The 22,265-nt window shown below is 40.6% G+C and overlaps 1 protein-coding gene across 2 annotated transcripts in view; it reads right to left on the reverse strand.

Moving 5' to 3' along the window:
• Window positions 1-22,265, reverse strand: part of DOCK1 (dedicator of cytokinesis 1) — a 536,657-nt gene that overhangs the window by 448,154 nt on the left and 66,238 nt on the right. The gene's annotated exons all lie outside the window — the stretch shown is intronic.

The following is a 22,265-nucleotide window of genomic DNA, read 5'->3' on the forward strand; positions in this document are numbered from 1 at the left end:
CAAGTTGCTTACTTTTACAACAAACCCTGCAAGCTGCTGAAAAAAAGTAAACAAACTCATATGGCAGAAAAATATAAGGTAAAAACAAGTCTATTTAAGCTGCAGGTTCTGTTGAAAAATTGCTTCTCAAAGTTAACAAAAGGTGATACAGTAGGCTGTAGCTAGATTCTCAGCAGATCCAATGCTCCCACTCCCCGCAATAACTTGGTAGCTTTTCCATGTAAGCACAGTGCACCTACTCCCCTTCCTAGTGCACTCACAGCTATTTTACATTAGAAGGCTCAAAGGGCAAATTCATATTTGTATTGAAATGTACTATGTAATAAAGGGCTCTAGTATAAAACAAACAAAAAAAAAAACAACAACAACAGTCTACAGTGGAGACAAATTTAGCTTACTTGAAAGTAAATTTTGCTAGCCAAGTGTGGTTTCCCTGAAGCCAGACAAAAAAAAAATATATATTAAGAGATCCGTTGCATCCCGCAGAATCCTGGATGTGAGATCTGTTAGGCACGCCCCATCATTCAAAGAACTAGCCTTCTGCTTCAGGTTCACAAGCAATCTACCTTCTCCTGTCATGGCAGAGGCTGCGCTGTGCATAGGCAGCACTGAGCAGGCACAGACGTGCAGCAGGAGCTATCCTTTCCCTTGCATATTAACAAGATTTGAGGGATTTAGAATCTAGTGTTCATCATGGGAGATGGCTTTTTAAATAGGCAGAGTCTAAAACTGCTTTAACACAAGCAAGGTGTTTACACTCGGAGTTGAGCTTTAGTATTAATGTACAGCCACTTTGCTATGCGATGTCACATTTGCATGCTACCTGCTGCATCACTTCAAGTACAATAAGTAAAACTGAACCACCCTATTAACTTGATGATCGTATTAAAAGGATACCCCAAAAATAAAAAAAGCTGATGGTAATTGATGATAAACAAATATCTAGCCACAATACGTTGGAGCAGAAATAGCCGAAAAGCTTAATGCATGGAGGTAGCCTCAGAGTTGTTTAGATGCATCTTTTAATCAGCTAATCTGTGATGGTAACGGCTGCATCATTCCCACTGGTCTGTGGGGGAAAGGGTCAGCAAACACATTTTCCAATTTCAAAGTAAAAGTGAGAAACACCTTTAGATCTGACTCCACAGCACAAAGCAGCTTAGATTTGGAGCTTTTGAAACACATTCAACTGGATACTGTGGATAACTGTTCAGAATAGCAGCCTTTGCAACAAATTTAGCAATTCACTGTAAAAATAAAAGAAGGATGGATAAAAATGAGAAGAAACCCTTCTACTTCATAGAACTAGTCAAATGACAAAGCACTCTTTTCTACGGGGAAATAATACACTTCAATATGTTTAGTTAATACATGAAAAATAAACATGGGGTCATATAAAACCTGTGAGCTACTTGTGATAGGGATGGTATTCAAGATCAAATGCAACACTCATACCTAACTAAACATCATCAGGTGTCATGATACAGACAAAAAGGTGAGTAGGTCTGGACCATATTCTCAAACATTATTAACATCACATTAGAAGTCTGACACCCAGTCAGGGAAGGGTTAATCTGGAATATATGGGACATTATAGCAACACAGTGCCAAAGGAAGGCAAAATGTTTAAAAAGGTATATTCCACATTTTTGTTTAATAAATGCAAGAGTACTGAAAAAAATGTGCATTCAATAATTGTTTGCATTGGAGCCTGCAACTGCGATCAGTGGATTGCAGGAGTAATGCACAAACTTCTGCAAACTATTTCTCTAGTCCAGTGGTCTTCAAACTGCAGCATGTGGGCTGAATGTGGCCTTTTGGAGGAGAAAAGAAGAGAGGGTGCCAGACTAAGTGCAGTATTAGAAGGTAGTTTAATTGAGCAAGATAACTGGGTAACTCACTAGACAGAGGATAAAAGGCATGTGTCTCACAGTGGATGTCGTCCTGGTAGGGATCCTGGAGGCTGATGGAGAGGGTGGATGAGCATCTAGGGGCCAAGGCTGGTAGGGGAGCCAGGTCATCCGATTCCACACTGTTCACGTCCAGCGGCTGTGGCTGTGATGGAAGCAAGCTGGAACGCAGATGGTTCCATCACAGCCACAGCCGCTGGATGCTAACAGCATGGAATTGAGTGACCCGGTTCTCCTAGCAGCCTTGGCCCCTAGATGCTCATCCACCCTCTCCATCAGCCTCCAGGATCCCTACTAGGACGACATCCACTGTGAGACACATGCCTTTTATCCTCTATCTAGTGAGTTACCCAGTTATCTTGCTCAATTAAACTACCTCCTAATACTGCACTTAGTCTGGCACCCCTCTCTTCTTTTCTCCTTCATGTACAGAGTCCAGCTTTACTCTAAGGGTGCTGCCTCCTGATGTTGCTGATTACACCATACCACTTAACTGTACAATACGGACTACTCCCTAATAATTTGGACTTTTCTTTTTCTCTTAAACGCCAATACCTCCAATTTTTTGTTGAATGTGGCCTTTTGCTTGCTTTATCCAATCCTTGGGGCACTATTTCTCCTACTGACACCAGCAATGGGGCATAATTCCTCTCACTGATATTTATTTCAGGTACTTATATAGCGCCATCAATATGACATAAAAAATTAGCTAGATTGGTATATACTATAGGGGACTGTGCCACAATCAGATGCGTTCAAAACAAGTCTAAACCCTCATAGCAGCTGCTATTCTCTATGGTATAACCATCAAAAAATAATAATGAATATGAAACCAACGCTACCCCACACACCCAACTATCTCTTATATGTACACCGTCCTTTTAAAAGTACATGTCAAAAAAAGTGCAAATCTAATACCATATATAACATCAACTCATATAAAGTGCAAGAAAATCAAATATGTAAACCTTTCCCTTATAAACCTCAGAATAATGCATAAAATCCAATCAACCCTCTATTTCACATGTAGCTAATAGGAAAGTGCACAGTGCAACAAAGTGAAAAATCAATGTATTGTTTATTGTATTGTATATTTACAAAGTGCAAGATTTCTCTTTCCAAAAAATTATTAGATCACAACATATGTCACTCAACAATACTCCATAGAATCACCATATACGCTAGAGTCCATCATAAATAAAACAGTCCACCAACTTAGGCTTCTTTCCTTTGTAAATTAAAATATTCCAGTAATACCAAAGTGCCCTTCCACCACCCTGTAGATTTAATAAACTCACCAGAGCGTTATGCTGGTCAATTCATAAACCAGCAAAAGCGCATGTTGCTCTGGGAGTAAACTTCTGCAGACTGTGGTTCTATATCCAGGGGCTTTGTGGAACAGAACACTTGGATAAATCAATCACAAAAAGGAAAAAGAAGAGGAGAGCTGCCATAGCGTAAAACCATTACACATTTATTATATAAAATCCACAAAAGGCCACTCACATTTTAAAGTGTCATCACTGTCACAAGTATAACCGCATAAAAAATGTAAACTGGGTTGTCTCCGGCTGCAAACACAAACTGCGAGACTGAACCCCGCTGTGCATGGTGACATCACCTCCAGGCCCCGCCCTACACATTTCATCACTTGACGTCTTCTGGGACCAGAAGGACCAGATTAAATTGGCTAGATTGCTTTACATGAACTCTATAAGATGTATTGCCTGGCTTAGCCAACCCTAAAGCCCTGTACACACGATGAGAATATCGGACGAATGACTGTCCGGTTTTTTTACATGCTAGTCTTATATCGAAAATGAAGAGGTTACTAAAGTTATGAAAATTTTTGTATGAGACAAAAATTCGGAAGTCATGTAATGTATTGTATTTTCGGAGGAAAACCATACCGATTAAGGGCCAGTTCACACCATAGAAAGTCCGGATGTGTTTCTGTATGCGCGTTTTTGATGTGTTCCAGTAGATTTTTTCTCCTCTTTTTCCTCAATTTAAGGACATGTGCATGTCGGGAACAAGAATGCACTTGAACTGACCACACTGGTGTGAACTATGCCATTGAAAACCATGTAACCTAATAATGCGTTTTTGATGAAAGAAAAAAAAAAACGCACTGGACTGCATGTGGTGTGAACTGGCCCTGAACAAAAATCATACAATCTAGTATACAAGAAAAAGTTTTGTGCTCGTTCCTTCAAATAATTTCATATTGAAAAGCTGTGTACGAACGATCAGATTATCGTAGGATAGCTTTGAAAGTGGTATTTTTCATATGATTATCTGATCGTGTGTACTAGGCTTAAGGGCCATTTCAGACTGGTGGCTTCAATTCCCATCAGCAGGGGATCTGTGAGCGAAACCGCCTGCTGATATGAGCACAGAGGTGGGTGACAGGTCCGTGTTCATGGGCAGACCCCTCTCTACTCTATATGCAGTTGGGAATAAATGTACTCCGCTGTCCAGTGACACCCGGCTACAACCAATCTGATCCATCCAAACTGAAGAGGGCGCAGTCCTCCTCCACAATTTTTTTTTTTTGTGGGCCTAACCAAATCCAGAGGTAGGCAGGTGGAAACTAACACAAGTCAGTTTACACCCACCTATCCATAGGAATGCATGGACCATCCAATCAGGCCAGCCTGAAAAAACGACAGGCGGACCTGATTGGATCGTCCTTGTGAAAGCAGTGTGTGTGGCAACCAAAAGTCTGTGTGCCAGTTTGCTTTCATGCATAGTTTGCTGAGCAAAGTGTAAGTATGAAGGTATCTCACAAGGCTGAAATATGTGGTTAGTACCAGCTTGGTATTAGTTCTTGAGTTTTTTCCAGTTGCTATCTGCGTCCTGATTGGGGCACTTTGGCTTCTTGTGATAACTGACCAACGTGCTAGCCTGTTTCCCAAAACAGGTGATGCCTTGTGCATCATCTGGCCTCCCTAGTCTATGCACCCTTATGACCCCGATCCATGACAACAGGGATATAGGCAGGAATGTGAGTGATCAGACATCAAAAATCTTCAACAATAGGACATGGACAAAAATACGGATACATCAGAGTGCAATATACCATTCTCTTCATAACACTACTTTGATATTTGAGGTGGACAAAATGAAGATTTAACAATCCAGCCGGCCAATTTTGGCAAGCTAAGCAGCTGGTAATGTATTGTTTTAACTTGAAATGCTTTTAGTATGGGAGCCAAAAATAAAGATATGACAGACCTAATTAAATAGGAATGTCAGTTTTATAACCTGGATTCAGTTCTAAAATGGTCTAATAATTACTTCAGTAAGAACAAAGTGCTTTGCTACTGCTTACCAACTTGTCATTTACCATCTAGTGAGAAGCATCCTTAAAGCTGAACTTCAAAAGAGGTAAATGCACAAATGAAGTACATATAATGTAAACCATTTAATCTGCCAAAGAATTTGTATTTCTATTCATCCATCCCTGAGATATACACAGCTCTGTCACACCGCACAACCAGGGGTTTGACACCACTTACAATAATGCCCTCACTCTATCCTTGGACTGCAGATTAGGCAGTGATACACAGAGATTAAATAAAAATAAATTGAAAAAGAGATTAAATCCTCCCACATAAATTGTACCTGTTTATTTGCAGTATTCTCTCCTCTACAACCATTCAAAGTCTTTTTTTTAAAGATTGTCTGAGCTGTCAGAAACAGGGGATAGAAAGCTGAAATTACACACTGCACGGCTCAGTGAGAGGAGTTCTTAAAGCCGATTGAAGGGAATGGACAATCCCCTTCACACAGCACACAGGAACAGATCTGAGGCTGTCAATCAGAGGTTGTGTGCTGCAGGTTCCTCCCCAGTCACCTTTTTTCTCTTGGTGTCAGGAAAACGCATCAGAAGTGACTAGCGCTGATAGTAGAGGAACAAAGCAGCAGACACAAATGCCATTTAGCCCCAGTTCACACTGATGTGAATCTGATGTGGATCAGATGCAATCCAAAAGGTATAGAATTGCATGTCATCTGAAAATACATTGTTTTCTATGAAGACAGTTCACATCTATGCAGTGCGAATTTGATCCGGTTAAAAAATGGATCCTGTGTGAGTTTAGTGCGGGTGTGGTGTGAATTTCATCTCCAGTCCCCAGTCCCCTCAGAAATCACATTAAATTAGCACCTGTTAAAACACAAATCACATCAATTGCACCACATTAGTGTGAACCTAGTTTATGTGCTCCTAACTGAGACAAGTACACACTATAGAGGGATTTGCTCCTATTTCATGTCTGAGGTTCACAACCACCGTAAGGCCTCATGAGCAATGGGTGTTTAGTCTTGGTGAATGATTGAGACTCTGGCATTTAGGTGCAAATTAAAAAATTGGTTTGATCTTCAAACTCTTTTTTTAAACTTTGTCTCATGAGATTTCCAGGCTGGGGTGCTATAGAAGAGATTAGATACATCTGGGAGCATAACGTACTTGCACTGCATCCAAAGCGGAGAAGTACATTAGTATATTTCACCTTGTATTGCCATTTAAATAAGCATGAAAACAGTAAGATCATAGCAGCACGTGCAACTCTAGAGAAGACACAATTAGGCAAACACAGAATAGAGTCTTTGACAGTTCATACCGAACACATAATCATTGAAAATCACATTATCAAAGCAATGAAACAAGCAATTGCATCGGGGTGAACAGACAATGTGCTGGAAGAACACAGTGGGCAGAATGCACAAAACAGGCACACAAAGCCTTGGATTAAGGAAACAAATGGAGATAATCCACTACTCGCTAATAAATATTTGCAAGTGTAAAAATGCTGTCAGTAATCCCATTCCTCTTGTGGATAGGGATAAACTTTTAAAAGTTTATCACTCAAATTAAGAGGAGTTAGGTTAATGCATGTCATGTGCTGTGTGCTCTTTAACTTGTTGTTACATGGCTCCAAAGCATTATATGAAGGCGGTCATTAAAGACGAATTCCACATATGGATATTTTATACATCAGTCAGCTTGGACCAATGGAACGGTTTCCTAGAACATACCTGGCCAATCCCAGGAAGCTGGAGCCAATTTAATGAATTATAAATACAGGAGGTTGGCTGCTTGGTAGCCATTAGGCTAGGTTCACACCTATGCAGTTTGCGTTTGATCCATTTCTGCAGTGCGTTTTTGCACATGCGTTTGACGCTTTGTTTTTTATATTGTTGCGAAGCAGATTTAAATTGCAAAACACATCAAAAACACAGCAAAAACGCATTTTTTTTCTGCAGCGTTTCCATTGAAGTCTATAGAACCAAAAACACAACTTTTTGCGTTTAAAAAAGTCCCTGACCCTTTCCAAAAACGCACCGAGTGAAAATGTGGAGATGTGAACCTGTCCCATTGGAAATCATGTTAAATGGACTGCAGTGAGTTTCTGCAAAACGCTGCGGAAAACGCTTAGGTGTGACCCTAGGGTCAGAGTGCGCTTTACATTTTTTCTTTTTTTTTTTTAAAGAATGCAAGGCTTTTTCCAATTGGACAAAGTGGAGAGGCAGGACCTGTTCTTCAATGTTTATTTCCACTTTTGTAGCCACTTTTGGAAAAACACTCACATTATATTAGTAAAGTATCCTCATTCACATAGCATAACCGAAGAGTAAAATAAAAAAAACTGCTGATTACCTTTTACTTGCTCTTTTCTGAAAACTCCAAAACTGAAGTTTTTCCCCTTCTAACATTTGTAATTTTACAGAGGGGGCTGGAGAGTTATTGCTCATCATACTTTTTCCTGTCTGTAATGTGCTGGCAGAGCTCATCATCAGTTATAAACTAGACTGACCCATTGCATGTCCTAACATTGGGTGAAAATTTTCAAAGTGGGTTCTGCATTGTCTGTTAAACCAAAACTTCACTCTCTCAATCAACATTGACAAAAAAATTCTTACTGTATGCTGCTAGCATTAGTAAACAAATGCAGAAGTATATCATATTTACTTGCTTAAAAAACTTTTTACATTTCTTCAGTTACTTTCTGGTTTCCAAGCCTAGGCAAATGATGCAGGAGTCTTCAGAAGGGGGGGAGGGGTTCTCTCAGCTAAGCACACCATCCTGCCTGCATGCCTGAGACAAGCACAGATGGATTCCAGGAAGTAAATACTACACAAATCATCTGCCACGACTAGATATGCAACAGGAAGTTTTTTAAAGCGATTTCTCAGCAACATAAAAGCACGGAGGCATGTGTAGGCAGGTGCAATTTGCTTTCTCCACTGTAGATGGTGCTCAACTGAAGCAGTACTGAAGTCAGAGGAGAAGTCAAGAGAAACCAGTTTCTTTATGGTTTCCTGAGGTAGCATTCCGGTAGGCAACACTGCACTCAGGTGACCTTGGTGGCTATCTTAAGTCAGCAGAGCCTTTTTAATTTCTTGTCCCCAAGATTTGGTAGAGTGGATAGGGTAGGGACAGAGAAAGTGATTAGTGGCAGGGAGAGGTTCCGGACAGGTAGGAGCAGGCTAGGGCATGCCAATCTGAATCAAAATCCTCCCCATTGGGCTCGGACTAGCCAAGCCACATTCCGCCATCAGATACAGGCGCTGTTGGTGCATTAGAACTTGCTCCATTCTACAAGTTGCACAGAACAGTCAGTGTTTTCCCAGTGTGGCACCCTCCCGTTGGTCTGTTTGTACTTTGGGCCATTTCTTCAATGCAAATCTTGATATTTGCAACCAGACTTGAGATTTACGGCTTCTGCAGCATGCACCCACCCATGGATGATGGATGAGTTTGCTTTGAAAATTAAAAGCAAATTAAATGGCGTGTTTGGTATGTGGTGCTCAGTTGCTGTGTAGTTCCGCTTTAATAAGAGAAAACTCAACCCATTGTCACTTTGTCTCTTCACTTTCATTTTAAAGATTTTTAAGAACAGCTGGCAGTCTACCCAAAAAGCTACTCCAAAAAAACAAGCAGAAAGGCAAAAAATATATTTTTTTAATTATTTTGGTGGTGGTGTTGGGGTGGGGGATTTGTCTGAGAAAAAAAAGAAACATCTTTTGAGTACACCACACTACAACTGAATTCTGGAAGTCTGCAAGAGAATCAATCTGGCTGTGTGTTGTGTGAGGGGAGGGGAAAGGAGCTGTGCTGCCGATAGTGTGTTAGTGTGTTAGTGTGTGTGTGTTAGTGTGTGTGTGTTAGTGTGTGTGTGTGTGAGTGTGTGAGTGTGTGAGTGTGTGTGTGTGTTTTGGACAGACAGCTCTCGCAAACACCTCCCCCTAGATCCAGCCATATCTACACCACCATATATTTTCCACGATGCAAAGAAATAGCACAGTGCCTGAACTCCTTTACTGTTCAGGTGTTTGCCTGTTCAGTAGGTGTGGCCACATCTCCTAGTGCAGGGGTTAAAATTTTGAGTCCAGACCTACTAGCCAGTCACAAAACTTACTCTCCACCAGTTGCCCCACCCAACATTGCCCAGGTCTGCCCCCAACCCTGCCCCCTTAAAGCTTATGAAATTACATTTTTCTTTAGAATAAAGAGTCCAAAATATAAAACTGTACACAGTAATGTATATCCCCCCTCCCCTGTACTCCATTATAGTGATATGACATGTATACAGTAATGTATATCCCCCTCCCCTGTACTCCATTATAGTGATATGATATGTATACAGTAATGTATATCCCCCTCCCCTGTACTCCATTATAGTGATATGACATGTATACAGTAATGTATATCCCCCCTCCCCTGTACTCCATTATAGTGATATGACATGTATACAGTAATGTATATCCCCCTCCCCTGTACTCCATTATAGTGATATGACATGTATACAGTAATGTATATCCCCCTCCCCTGTACTCCATTATAGTGATATGACATGTATACAGTAATGTATATCCCAGCTCCCCTGTACTCCATTATAGTGATATGACATGTACACAGTAATGTATATCCCCCCTCCCCTGTACTCCATTATAGTGATATGACATGTATACAGTAATGTATATCCCCCTCCCCTGTACTCCATTATAGTGATATGATATGTATACAGTAATGTATATCCCCCCTCCCCTGTACTCCATTATAGTGATATGACGTGTATACAGTAATGTATATCCCCCCTCCCCTGTACTCCATTATAGTGATATGATATGTATACAGTAATGTATATCCCCCCTCCCCTGTACTCCATTATAGTGATATGATATGTATACAGTAATGTATATCCCCCTCCCCTGTACTCCATTATAGTGATATGATATGTATACAGTAATGTATATCCCAGCTCCCCTGTACTCCATTATAGTGATATGACATGTATACAGTATGTATATCCCCCCTCCCCTGTACTCCATTATAGTGATATGACATGTATACAGTAATGTATATCCCCCCTCCCCTGTACTCCATTATAGTGATATGACATGTATACAGTAATGTATATCCCCCCTCCCCTGTACTCCATTATAGTGATATGACATGTATACAGTAATGTATATCCCCCCTCCCCTGTACTCCATTATAGTGATATGACATGTACACAGTAATGTATATCCCCCCCCCCTCCCTTGTACTCCATTATAGTGATATGATATGTATACAGTAATGTATATCCCCCTCCCCTGTACTCCATTATAGTGATATGACATGTATACAGTAATGTATATCCCCCCTCCCCTGTACTCCATTATAGTGATATGACGTGTATACAGTAATGTATATCCCCCCTCCCCTGTACTCCATTATAGTGATATGACATGTATACAGTAATGTATATCCCAGCTCCCCTGTACTCCATTATAGTGATATGACATGTATACAGTATGTATATCCCCCCTCCCCTGTACTCCATTATAGTGATATGACATGTATACAGTAATGTATATCCCCCCTCCCCTGTACTCCATTATAGTGATATGACATGTATACAGTAATGTATATCCCCCCTCCCCTGTACTCCATTATAGTGATATGACATGTATACAGTAATGTATATCCCCCCTCCCCTGTACTCCATTATAGTGATATGACATGTACACAGTAATGTATATCCCCCCCCCCCTCCCTTGTACTCCATTATAGTGATATGATATGTATACAGTAATGTATATCCCCCTCCCCTGTACTCCATTATAGTGATATGACATGTATACAGTAATGTATATCCCCCCCTCCCCTGTACTCCATTATAGTGATATGACATGTTGTATACAGTACTTACTCCTAGTCCCTCCGAGTCCCCCGCGGCGGTGGAGAGGGTGTCTCCTCTCAGCGGAGGAGAGCGGACCTCTCCTGCACCGGTCCCCTCAGTGGCGGTGCCGCAGAAGCCGGGGTCCGGAAGTTGTAAACCGGAACTCCGCTTCATAATGAGGCTTGGAGCGCAGGTGCAGTCGCTCCATGCTTCATCTGTGCCCGCCACAGAGGAATTTCTCCTCGCATTTGGCGAGCGGCTTTTTCAAGCCCTGTCCTAGTGGAGGAGTTAGAGAAGGAGGGGGCGGACGTTGTCACGGCCCCCTCTAAACTTTCAATCAGCAAACGGACCATTATAAGGACCTACATGACACATGAAGTGCCTCTGCTGGAAAAACAAAAAGGACAGAGGAAAGAAATAACAGCCGATTCATGATTGTGGTAATATTTGTGAATTATTTGGCCTATCCCATACATCTCCTTTAATGCGGCTATGTTTACGCTTACAATAAACTTTGGCAGACTTGATTTTTAAAATACATACATGTAAGTCCATTATATCAGGTTGTGAGCACATGCACAGGGTGCTTCTGACTGTGAAATGCAGAAGTTACCACCCTGAAAGTAACAATTCACAAATAAATTGCAACTAACAATCAAGGCATCAAAAGACATGCATTTTAAATCTGCCGTTTCCATGCATTTTATATGCTTTGGTGGTCTACAGCAAGCCTTTAAAGTGTTACTAAACCCACAACAGTAAAATCAGTCTGTATATGCAGTAAAGCATGCTTGTTATACTCATTGTGGAACCTAAGAGGTTAATCCTCTGCATTGTGTAAAAATGCTGTTTGGCCCTAAATTCTCTGATCCTCCCCTTCTTCCAGTGTCCCCCTTTTATCTCCTGATAACACATTGTGTGGAGTCACTCTGCACATATTAGTTTTGTGTGTATTTCTAGAGAGGTTTTTCCCGTTTCTTGGGAGAGTGCACGTGATCAGTACAGGGCCAATCAGTACTGTCCAGAGAGAAGTCAGGGTTTCTGCATCCTCCTAGAGCAAAATGAATACTCCTCCAACAAGATTTAACCAGTGCTCTGCTGGACACTGATAGAAGTCACAAGATTGCTCTAACTGCTGATGAGAAAAAGGTATTTAGCAGTTTTTATTTACTAAAATAATTGCATTTCAGTGTTCTTTGGGAGACCAGATAGTGAATATAGTGTGAATATAGTGTGATATATGAATATATAGTGAATGCAGGGTCCTGGGTTTAATAACACTTTAAATGATTTCTATAGTCACAGCCTACACTTTCAATTTATAACTTCAGCATTGTAATAGCACAAACAATGGTTATACTTGACAATCCAATAAAAACTTACTAAAAAAATCTCCCTTCATGTTGTGAGTGCTGCCTGTCTGCTGGCCATCCCTTTTCACAACTTCCTGGATTCCCTGCATGCTTTGTAGCTTTACCTCTTCTGTTTACTTTCAATTTCTAAGGACCACATATGCCATGGTACCTTGTTGCCTGCAAGCAGTGATTCCTCTACGGACTCCGCCTCCTGAAACTCTCAGCACCTCTGGAGTACAGAAGGCAGGCTCTGAGAAATGTGGAACACAGCAGTGCCTACCGTACTCACAGGGCATAGGGACATGTCACAGAATTCAAAGAAGTCAGTGTGTGGGGATCTTCACAAAGTAAGTTTACAAACTTCAAGATTGTCCATATTAATAGGAGTAGACTAGATATAATTGAAATGCATTGTGGAAATAACTAATATTTAACAATTTGACCATAGATACGCTTTAGGTGCATTTTTTTGCATACGTGCATTAATATGTGTGCCTTTCCAAGACATGATGCTATTGAGAAACCCCACTAAGAGCGTTGTGTTACTTTTTTAGCATGACCTATTTCAGTCACTGTACAGTAACAGTGTGAGTAATTGTCTAAAAAAAAATCCTATTGCAAGTGGTGCATAAAATTTGACTTGTATCTTAAAGTGGCTCTAAAAAGGCAAACTTTTGTGTTTTAAGCTTAATACATTCTCTGAATTAGGGTAAAAAAACGTCCATGATTAGCTGCCCGCCCCTTCCCCAAAATTGCTTTCCTGGCTCCTCTTTCGATCAGGGCAGAGCCGTTGTGTGTGTGTCTATGGATGCACATAGCCTGGTTCAGACATGCATCTGCACAAGTACCCCCATAGCACACAGAATGCTATGGAGGCACTTAGAAAAAATCAGGAGCAGAGAGCGCCTGTGGGGGCCCCCAGAGGAGGTAAGAGACCACGGAACATGTATAGCATGTTTATTATTTTAAGAAAAAAAAATAAACTTTAGACAACCACTTTATCCCAGACTTCTGTGAGCCAATCACACAAGTATGAATTGCCATTTATGGGGGCATTCTGTACACCAATGGTAATTGAATCAAGGCAATATGGTAACCCTCAGCCCTCAGGTTTCCATATTCAAATGATTTTTTTCAAACAAATTAGAGGGGATTGAATAGGAAAGGTAATTTATAATAATATTAATTTGTAACACGGCTTGTGTAGTAATTGTTTATGCTACATTTTTTTATTTGCTATATTTTCATGAAAGTGGAGTTACCCTTTAAGGATCTATCATCACTTTTTAATCTGCAATTAAGAATTAACAGCAAAATGCTCGTGCTGATAGAAACAATGAGCCAAACATAAGCACACTTGCTGAGCTCGCAGTGTTCTCTGTGTAAATAAGATGTCCAGCAGGTAGCTATTTTCATTTTAGGAAACTGTTCCAGCAAATTCCCTGTTGCTAACCTGTAGGCAGAAATAAAAGATGTAAACACTAGACACATGAAGCAAAAACATGTGTAAGGGTATTGGCTGTGAACTCCAAATGAATGACCTTTATGATATCAAAGTACCGTGTGTGTCATAAGCTAGTATTTTTATTTAATACAATATTTGTTTTTCATCCTTTGTTGCATCTCTGTACAGGGTATCTGCTGCAGCAGCTTTAAATCACTTCAAGTCTACATGCACTACAGCGATTACTGCAAGGCAGTTGTGTAATGTGTGTTGTAACGGCCACTTGTAGCTTCTATTGCAAGCCCATGTGACACAATGACAACGTAGGAGCTCAATTAGGAGCAGGCAGAGAACATTGTCACCCTAGAACAAAACCTATTAGAATAGGGGGCTTCATTGCCCATGTGATATGATGACAACACAGAAGCACAACTGGGAGGCAAAGATAGAGCATTGTTAGTTCACCTTTATTTTTTTTCTGAAAAAGGTGAAGCCAAGCCAGGTACACATGTATTCAAATAATCGTATGGTTCAACAGGAACCGGCTGACTTTCAGTACGTGTGTACAGCTGTCTGTTCAACAGAGGCCAGTCTAACGACACCTTGCTTGTAAACCAGTATTCGATCTGAATGTAGGCAGGTGCAGTCTGTATTCTCCACTGCAGATGATGCTCGACCACAGCAGCAAAGCAGATGGTGGGGGGGAGAAGTTGAGGGGAACATGGTTCCTCTATGATCTCCACGGTTAACCAGAGGCAGCTATCCAATTGGATGCTGGTGCTCCATGTGACTGTAGTGGCGATCTTGGGTCAGGTAGAGTCCATTTAAGACTCCAAATCCCGAGCCTGGCGCACTTTATGCAAGTAGGTAGCATAGGGACAGGTTCCCCGACTGTTAGAGACAATGTTTAGAGATAGGAAAAGGTTCTTGAGGAGTGGGGAGAGTGTATGACTCACATCTACTTCAAAAGAAGTTTCCCCTTGGATGTGGACCAGCCAGGCTGCCTCCCGCTCCCTGTGGCATACGCTGTTGGCATCTACAGGTCTCCAGGCCATTGTTATATCACCATTTTAGACTGGAAGTGGCTCTAGATGGGTGTGCCTCCCTGCCAACCCTCTTTGCACTTGTTTAATTTTTTTTCTACAATATACTGCTTTTGACAAATTCAGACTCTGTGTGCTTACTGCCCGCCACACCACGCTGCACCTAGCTTACAAGTGCTTACAGCCAATGGCTGCAAGAGCTGATCAGTGTATTCAGTCCCTTTGTCAGAATGGAATTTCCCAGCAGGGGAGATCCTTGCTTGTGTTGATGCAGGAAATTGTCAGTTATTTATTTCCGCTCAACCTGCTGCATTTACTTCCTGTGACCCAAAATCAGATGGCTGACATAGAGCCACTCCAGTTTCTTCTGGAAGGATCCTAGCAATAATGTCAGGATCCACCCAGATGCCTGATTGGCAGCTGTCTCAGACTTTCAAAGCGTCACTGAGAGGCTGAGACAGCTGCTCCCACCCTTTCTTCTGCCTGGCACTCCAGTGAGCAATGACCGACAGTCACCGCTTTCTACTCAATGGAGACCAAGAATTGGGCAATCAGCAGTCATATGATCGCTCAGTTGTCAGGTTTAGAATCAGCGAAGGACAGCGACAGCATTAGATCGATATTGCAGAAGGGAGGAGAACATAGATGTTTTTTTCCTAAGTCAACACTTTTCCTTTAAATTTGCTACGAGCCATGTGTGGCCTTTTCTGTCTTCCTAGAGGTCTATGGGCAGTTTAAGAACCAAAAGCAGACCAGCCATCCCATTATATCACTAAAAGGTGTACCTGTAGTCCTAGTAACTATAGTTATCAATACTTCCAGGTGTCTGCATGTTTAGTTTGAGCTCCTCTAACCTGTCCTGAGACACACTGCTCTGCAATTAGCAGCCAGCTTCCCAAGTCTTGCCCACCTTCAGACTTTGCCCAAGCCTACAGGTTTCCATTCAGGTTACTCTACATTCATTTTACATTTGAGTCATTCAGAAATATTTTCCTTCACTTTAATGCAGGATTATAATAATTCAATCAGAAATCATTGTTACCCTGTCCACCATGCTTGTTTAATGGAAACCCAAACCATGAGAAGTATTGCCACACACTGACCACATTATAAAAGTGCTAGATACCTGCTCATCTCAGGCTCCATTACCAAATCACTAACGCAAAACGGGGACACAGATTAGAAAACAAGCATAAAAGAAAAAACTTCTAATATGAATTTTTCATTGATCACCATGGTAGCCAGGCAATTGGCATTTCCAGGAGGAGAAATCAGAAATAGGAGCATACTACAGTACATGCTTCCTTTAAAAACTAAAAATATTTAGCAGAAACTCTTAAATAATATGTAAACCTTCACCATGTAAAACAACCCATTCAGTTTAAAATATAAATGAAAGGCATACATTTATGTATACATATTAAAAAAAAAAAAACCCTTAAACATTTTTTTTTTATACATGATAACATTCCTTCTGTTCTCAGCTACATAAGGAGCTAAGGCAAGAGAAACAGCAGGAAACTGATCTTCCCAGTGAATGGCTGTGAGGGGAGAAGGTCAGCACAAGTTTGATCACTGGATTAGCTCCCAGCGCAGCTAGAAAGCTGACCACGCTGTGCTCTTATGTCTAGAGTAATCAATTTTTAATAGGAAAGTAGAGGGACAGGCAGGGACATTAGGGATTTCACACAAAGGATGCAATACAAAGAGGACAAGATACACTTTCATACAAATACATGGTTGAGCAGGTACATATCAGGAATATAAAATGTTGGGGTAACATTCTTTAAATATTTCCTTTTTCTGCAGAGCCCTCCTGCTCTGGGATCCAACAGCAGCTGATCTGCAGAACATCTTCCCATCTCCATAATATAGTGGAAATGTTCTGTACTTCAGCAGGGGAGAAGACAGCCAGGCCGGTGCCAGATGCAGAGATAGGTAAATGCACAAATCATCCCCACCCACCATTAGACTGCTTTCACGCCAAAGTTTTTGAAGCACTTTTGGATTAAAAAAAGCAGCTGAAAAGCTCAAGAAAATGCATTTCCTTTAAATTATATGTATGTTTTCACACTGGGGCATTGCGCTTCTGTTGTGGTGTAAAAAAAATTCTGCTTGCAGTATTTTTGGAGCATGTTTGTTCAGGAGAAAAAAAAACAAACAAAACACACCAAAAATGCCTATTCCCATTGAAATAAATGGAAAACGCTGCAAAACTGCCTAAAAAACACATCCAATAAGTGTTTCTGGTGCAACTTTTGAGTCACATCCTTTAAAAAAAGCACAAGCACAGCAAAAGTGCAGTAAAACCGCATTTATGTCTTTGTGGTGGATCAGTATGAAAGCACCCTTATTGTGCGCTGCAGAAGTGAACACACTGAAAGCGACAAGACTGTTCCTGAAGCTATAGTTGGATGTTCTAGGACAAAATGGCTAGGTGTTGTCATAGAAGAACTTCATCCTGTTGCACTTGTTTTTATTTAATAGCTTTTAGAACAAGTATATTCAATAATTACAGTAATCGTACGTGGTTTGTAAATCACCATTATTTACACATAGCTGTAGTAGAATATTTTGTTGTCCATTACATCTTGTTGAAAAATACTGTGGTTAATTTTATAATACCACAAACAGTGTCAAGGTTCACAAAATTAACAGGTATTGCAGGCTAACATAACTGACGGCTTAATCATTGTGGATTTAACATTGTGAGAAAGGCAGGAGCCTAAAAAAAAAAAAAAAAAAAGAAAGAACACACCATAAAATACATCTCAACAGAACCAAGAATAAGGGCTGTTTCACAATGGAATGTTCTTGCGTGTCCTGGGTTTGACAGCCCATTCATTTCAATGGGTTGCCAAAACGTACCTGAACATGGAAAAAAGTAGTGAAAGCATTAGTTTTTCAAATCCTGCCATATCATGAGTTTACAAGATGCGCCTGGGGTGCCATTATCAATTTATTGGACGGCACATTCACTTGTGGTGTGAGAAATGTGCACAGAACTCGCCTTTCCTGTACTGTGTTCCCCACCGACCCTCTTAGCCCCCCATTTACACCTGAGCATGTTTCTGCTCAGTTCCCTACTCCTGACTATACAGAATCTCACTATTTTCTAATAATCCCTGTTCACACTTGTACATTCAGTCACTCTACACTCTCTACTTGAAAAATCACATGAGTTTTTTGGTTCCACAGACTTTGATAGGAATACTTGTAACTGTACACTGTGTGCATTTTTACATCTGAAGAATTTCCTCCTATAGAACTGTTCATCTCCCTTTGCCCATCCCAGGAAAAACAACTCTCAAAGCTTGACGCACAAGCAAAGTGCCTGTAATATGCCTAGACAACACCTAAAAAATGCTTTAAAATCAAGAAGAATATGCTCTGCTCAAGTGTGAACACAGGCTTACTCAAATAGGACTTTTGTTTAAGGTGACAATCTTTCAATAATATTAAACTAGCTTTGTGGAAGGGTACACAGGTTCCTTCAAATGATCTTGACTAATATACTGTATATACAGTATATCTATATCTCGATTCTGGGATACGGAGAGAGCTGGGACAACTAGGAGAGTCCAGGGAACCGTCCTAGTAGAAAATCTGGAGGTCTTGGAGGAGTTCGAGAGCTCGGGTTCTCAGGAGAACACCTATCGAGAGGTCATGGAGTTTGCCCATGCAGCAAGGTGCTGCAACTAAAAGACAGTCAGGAGAGCCCAGAGAGCTTGGTAAGATGGTGTTAGGCCTGGTTCACACTGCCACGATTTCAGGTGCAATTTGGGAATTGAAATCGTATTTTAAATTGGATCTAATGAATGTTAATGTGAGTGTCTTAACATGCGCTATTTGCTGCAGCGCGATTTCAAAAGTAGTTCTTGTATTACTTTTTGTGCAGTTTATTGCAATTTCACATAGACGACAATAGAAGTTGAACTGAAGAATTCAATGGAAAATGCAAGAAATTGTTGGGAAATCATCAGAAAACGTGGCAAAAATGCGTGATTTTAAATCACATCCAGTGTGAACCAAGCCTTAGGGACCAGCAAACTGCCACAGTTGAGGCTTAAGCAGTGGCACGGCTAAAGAAGGAGCCAAGTTGCTGTGTACTTTTTGCTACCGGTCTTGATGGCGAGAAACCCCTGCAAGAGTAACTATTTCTGTTGAACTTTAATAAAAGTGGTATGGCAAGCCTAAAAACTACAGTTTAGACTATCGTGGACTCACTTAAAATGCTTTTACCACTGAGCTAACAATCCCCAAATATCACAATATATACGTACATACATTGTGGGCAGGGTAAAATGAGTCAGAAAGGTTTTCGGCTGGTGCTTTGAGCAGCGTGCATTGTGTATTGGTTAAGATTTTATATATATATTTTATATATACGTACACATACACCTGGTCTCTGGAGGAAAAGAGGGTCAGAACCTGTGCGAAGTTAAGCATTATTTACTGTAGGGCACTGATACGGACTTCCTCTAGAGTACACTGCCCGCCACTACTGATAGGACCGAGCAGCGGGGAAAGACGTAAATACAGGCTAGACACTTAGCTTTTTGCAGGAAACAGGTATGGAAATACTGTATATTTATAGTTTTGTGATATTTAAGCTACCAACTGTGGTTTTTCTTGGTTATGTAAAAGTACAACTCGAGGTGACAGCATTCTCATAGTTTTAGCACTTTTACTCTGCAGTGTATTAAATGTATTTAAAACCTAATAATGAACTTCTCTTAATTGCTTTTTTTTTTTGGTCTGCTAAATGTACAACTGAAAGCCTGCTTGTTGTGCAATTAACGATTATGTATGCTCTTTTGTGTTCACTTGTACTTGTAAATGGGGGCAGGAGGCTTTTCAAAAATGGAGGTTTTTTAAATTTAAATTTACAAATAAGTATTTAGTAGAGGGTGCTTTCATACCAGTTTGCAGAACATACTGGGCTTTGTTAAAAGGCAGAGCCTCACAAAATGTGAAAGCTCAGTGGTGTCCACTCTGGTTCATATCAACTTGCTGAAAGAGAAAAGTATGCCCCACCACGGATTTGTTCAGTGCAGTAGAAAGAGATATTACACAAGATATTCACAACACAGCAGTAAAATTACCAAGCAGAAATAGTAGAGAATAGCCTCACACATTCCACCTGCAATATTCCATTTCTAGCAGACAAAAAATAATTCTGTATTTATAAAAACTTTTTTTTTGTTTTTTACATTTATTTTAATTTATTTATTTTAACAGCAACAGTGATGTTGAATTCCTATTGCCTGACGCCCAGGACATGTAGCTCCAGGCACTGGGCACATACTTTTTTTCTTTTTTTTACCTTCAGGCCTGCTGTGGGCAAGCAGCAGGGTTCACCTGTCAGGTGGAAGCATTCCGGTGGCAGTGCTGCCGCTGTTTGCTTCCAGAGTGCCAGCCTCTCCGCCCCCCCCCCCCCCTTCCCCGTGTGAAGCTCCCCTCACCCACTGTCTCCCGAGCTCCACTTACCTATCTGTGAGCCCAGGACTGGGGAGGGGAGGGGAGGGAGGAGAGTGGACACATCCCCTCCCCTTCTTGTCCTGAGTTGAGAGATTCCTGGCAATTGAGGCAGAGAAAGAATATAATGCAGTGCGATGTGCACTGCATTACATTCATCCAAGGTCTTTTAGACCTTGGATGTCTCAATAAAGAGAACCTGTCACCAAAAAATCATAGTATTTAGTAATAGTAATCAAGTAAATTTTTTTTTTTTTAAATATTTTTCAAGTATTTTTATTTTTTTTTTTTTAAATTGTAAAAAATTAAAGTTAAACCCAAGCACATAACATCCTTCCCCCCCTCCCCCCAAAAAATAAAATGGAGCCCCCCCCACATATACGCACGTACAAACGTATAAGCACACGCTGGGGCGCCTAAGCATGAAAACGTCAATTGCGATACACATTACATGTTGCTTGCCACACCAGAATGACCGCAATAATTTTTTTTGGACCCTAAAATTAACTAACTTGTATTTTTTACTGAAATTTTGTGGTAATATCATGCGACATAAAAAATTGGAAATACCACTATTTTATTCTCTAGGGTCTAGGATTTCAGAAAATATATCCTGTTTGGGGGTTTTGTGTAATCTTCAGGCCTAAAATTATTTTTTTAATCTTGTGCAAAAAAGGCAAAAACAGCTCTGGCAGCGAAAGGGATAAAGGACAAGCCCAACACTCCCCTTTCCTGACAAGCACCCAATCAGTGCTCATCACACTGCAAGGTCTCTCTGCTCCCTGCTAGTCCCTGAGTGCAGTGCTGGAGACAGTCGGGGGGGGGGTGGGGGAGGAGGAGATAAACAGCGCAATGTTAAAAATAATACACGTTTAAGTCAGCATAAAACCCCCTTTTTTTTTTTTTAAACATTCTAATATCACCACCAATTTAAATACGGTTTTGGTTAAAAAAAATTTTTTATCGGACAAGTAGATTGGGACACCGATTTAGTCCCTAGGACAAATCATTTTTTAAAAAATGTCCACACCCCAGACTGAGTATGATAACCTTTCAACATTCATTACAAATAAATATTTCCTAGTAACTTTGTTTAACCAGTTGCCGTCCGCAACATTTTCTGTGGTCAGGCTAAATCATGTATATGTACAACATCTAGCCCAGGGCATGTAGCGCAATGCTCCCATGTCTGGTGGACACAATCGATTGTGGCTCCCGGTACCTGGCTGCTATGAGCAACCTAGGGATCATGTGATTACTATGCAATCACATTATCACGTCAACATAGCTGTTATGAATTAATTTAACATTAAATTAACGGCTGTGATTCCCATAGCCATGTTGCGATTGTCCAACAGCTATCACATGGTACCTGGAACAATGGCAGCACCCTGTACCATGTGATAGCTGTGGGCAAATCACAGTAATCACAACCGTTATTAATTAATTTCATGCATGATAGGTCAAAGCATTGCTGTTACAGTGATCATCACTTTAACAGCAATCAAAATGTAATAAAAAAAAAAAAAAAAACCCTGATGATCCCCCAGAGTAGTACTCTGATGAAAGTATGTAAAAAAATTGCAATAAAAGAAATGAAAAAAAAATTGAAAAAAGGATTTTTTTTTTTCAACATACGATCACCAGAGTCTCTGACCACCACCACACCAGTCAAATTATGATGCTGTGCTGCACTGGTGATAGTAGGTTTAAAAAAAAAAAAAGTTAAATAAAACCTCAAAAGTTTATTTAATTTCTTCATTTAATTTAAAAAAAAAAGTGACAAAAAAATGACAACTTAAAAAAACTGGTCATGCCTCTTATAAAATACCTCTACTTTCTGAGGCAGGCCATCAGGG

This window comes from Staurois parvus, unplaced genomic scaffold, assembly GCF_062004578.1.
Source record: "Staurois parvus isolate SC_StPar_1 unplaced genomic scaffold, SC_StPar_1.0 ptg000009l, whole genome shotgun sequence".
NCBI lineage: Eukaryota > Metazoa > Chordata > Amphibia > Anura > Ranidae > Staurois > Staurois parvus.